Source organism: Neophocaena asiaeorientalis, unplaced genomic scaffold, assembly GCF_003031525.2.
Source record: "Neophocaena asiaeorientalis asiaeorientalis breed wild unplaced genomic scaffold, Neophocaena_asiaeorientalis_V1.1 scaffold246, whole genome shotgun sequence".
Taxonomy (NCBI): Eukaryota; Metazoa; Chordata; class Mammalia; order Artiodactyla; family Phocoenidae; genus Neophocaena; species Neophocaena asiaeorientalis.
This window is the reverse complement of record NW_020174551.1, coordinates 2,579,424-2,582,249: the sequence shown is the minus strand read 5'-3', so window position 1 is coordinate 2,582,249 and position 2,826 is coordinate 2,579,424.

Below are 2,826 nucleotides of genomic sequence, written 5' to 3'. Positions count from 1 at the left end.
GATATTTTCTATTCTATAGAAAAGAGATTTAGTTATATATATATATATATATATATATATATATATATATATATATACACACACAATTTTTCATATTCTTTTCCATTATGTTTTATCACAGGATATTGAATAGACTTCCCTGTGCTATATAGTAGGACCAACTTTAAAATTTTTATAGTAAAGGAATAAGTCAACATTTATGTCTTGTGTCCTATTGGCTTATCAGCTTATCAAGTTTGAGTTCTATTAGCTTGCTGTGATCCAGATTGTCCCTAGGCCTTTCGGGGTGGGAGAAGAGTAATGGGAAGCAGGGTAGGCATGAACTAGGGATAAATGTACCTTATTGATGCCTCATTAAAATGCTCATAACTCTGAACTGGCACATTAGGGGGCCTCCACGATTATTGCACGAAGCATCTTTTCTGTATGGATTTTGACCCAGGAGAGAATGGAATACTTTTAACAATATGTGTATGTCTGTGTATTTTATTAGGAGGCAGGAAGAAGATGGCTGATTACAGATCTCGTTTATTTCAGTTGAGTAGAGAGAAAAGTCCTGGGACAAACCCATCTTCCTTCTTTGGAATGGCCCACCAGAGTTTAATAAAAAATGACTCAAGTATCTAGAGTGGTCTGTGAATTCCTAAAGCCGTTCTCAGACTGGAGATGACAAATGGGCGTCCTCAGCCTGCTCAGTGCAGCTGCAAGGAACCTTATTGTGGGTACTGGGAAATAATCTTGACCATTAAAAAAGTATCCACTTTTAAAAATGAGACACAATTTGTCCTTAGCATCCTAAGTCTCTTATTCACTTCTCCTTCTGGTAGTTTCTTCTCCTTTTTAGGTATTGAAGCCTCTCATGCTTTTGAGTGCTCTCTCCCTTCCACAAATCTAAACCTACCCATGATTGATGATTATGTCTGAATGTATTATGTAACAGGGATACTTTCACATTAGCAGAGGACCAAGCCTTAACCAAAGGACTTTCTAAGGTTGGAATGCTAGGGCTCAATAAGCCAATAGAAGAGGTATATATTTGGGTAGCCATTTAGGCTAGGTAGTGGACATATGTAGATACTGTGTTATTTCCAAGCATTCATTTTCCGCTATCCCATTCTTCATAGCCCCCAGTATCTTTGGGAAGTCGTGAAGTTCCATAAAAGCTGAGCCCACCTCTAACTTCAGCTGGGGAACATTGACCAATTAGCTCTTTCAATGCTCCTGGCCCTTGAGATTGGTTCACAGATGGGAATATTACACAAGTTGGTTCAGTGAGAGTGAATCTCAAGACATGTGTGGAAACTACCAGAAGTTTCTTCCCTATTCCTCCAAGCACTGGATTGTAAAATTGTAAGGGCTGAAATTGCTGCCACCAGGAGAGGAAAACTTCTATCTGAAACTTGGAAATGAAGCCAACAGTGTAGATGGCCGAAGGGATATTCAATGAGAAAAGTTCTTGGTGATATAATTGAGCTGCTGGACCAAACTTCACTTGATTACTTCAAGATTGTTCCACTGCGTGAGGCAATACGTTTCCTTTTTCTTTTATGACTGTCACTTAACTGAAAGAAAGATACAATGGGGTAGCTTAAGGCTGCAAGGAACTGAGATCTGCTCAGGTTTCCTCAGGGTTATGAGGATAAAGCACAACGCCTCAGCAGGTCTCCTGAAAAACTAAAAATTGGTTCAAGAAACAGATGAGCTTGAGCAAATCTAATTTTTTTTTTTTTTTTTTTTTTCGCGGTACGCGGGCCCCTCACTGTTGTGGCCTCTCCGGTTGCAGAGCACAGGCTCTGGACGCGCAGGCTCAGCGGCCATGGCTCACGGGCCCAGCCGCTCCGCGGCATGTGGGATCTTCCCGGACCGGGGCACGAACCCGTGTCCCCTGCATTGGCAGGTGGACTCTCAACCACTGCGCCACCAGGGAAGCCCAAATCTAATTTTTTACAGTCTCCTCAGAAATTAATATCTAACCTTATTCTGATGCTCTACTATGTTGGTGATTTAGCTGCTTTCCGGTCCAAATACTACCAGTTACCTGATTCTCTTCTACTCTATTTCACATTCATATTTGAGTCCAGTCAGTTGGTTACAATTCCAGAACCCCTCTCAAACATCACTGGCAAACATAGATATCTGCTTGGCCCACTCCACCCTGGTGGATAATCAGGTGGAGGGTTAAAAAGCACGGTGAGGAGGGGTAAGGAAATCTTCAGCTGTAGGCTGTGGGTGTGGAAGTCACTCCAAGCTTTCTCAGGTGGGAGTCTTGTTAGGCACCGTGCATAGGCTGTGCCAAACAGTGTGCTTTCTGGAATCCCTACACTTGTGATGGGTACTGTGAGAGAGCTGAAGGAGCCAGGGAGCTGAGAGTTGCCAGGGATCTGACTGTGTGTGTAGGAACTTCTGGAATGGTCTTGTTGGCAATTCCTATGTAATCATATGATAAAAATGATGAAATATGATTTTGACAAAAATCACATGGGAATGTAGATGCCAAGGTGATGTGGGCAGGGTCCTGACAGTGTCTCCTATGATTCTATCAACCAGCTTTCCTGTCCTTGTCTTCTGATTGGGTTCAGTCAAGAAGGAGCCATCGTGAAAGGTGGGAGAGAATGGAGGAGAGTAATATTAGGCTATTTATGCCCCTGGCTCCCATCCTATGGGATTGCCTTAGGCTGGCTGTGTCCCTCGACCAAAGGTCACTGCTCTGCAGTCAAGATCACAGCTCCTCTCAAGGCGACCTTTTCTATATGAGTCTCTTTCTGTGGTTTCTGGTAACTGTTTCTGGCCCTCTGTTTCTGGTAACTGTCCCCTACCAGCTCTGGT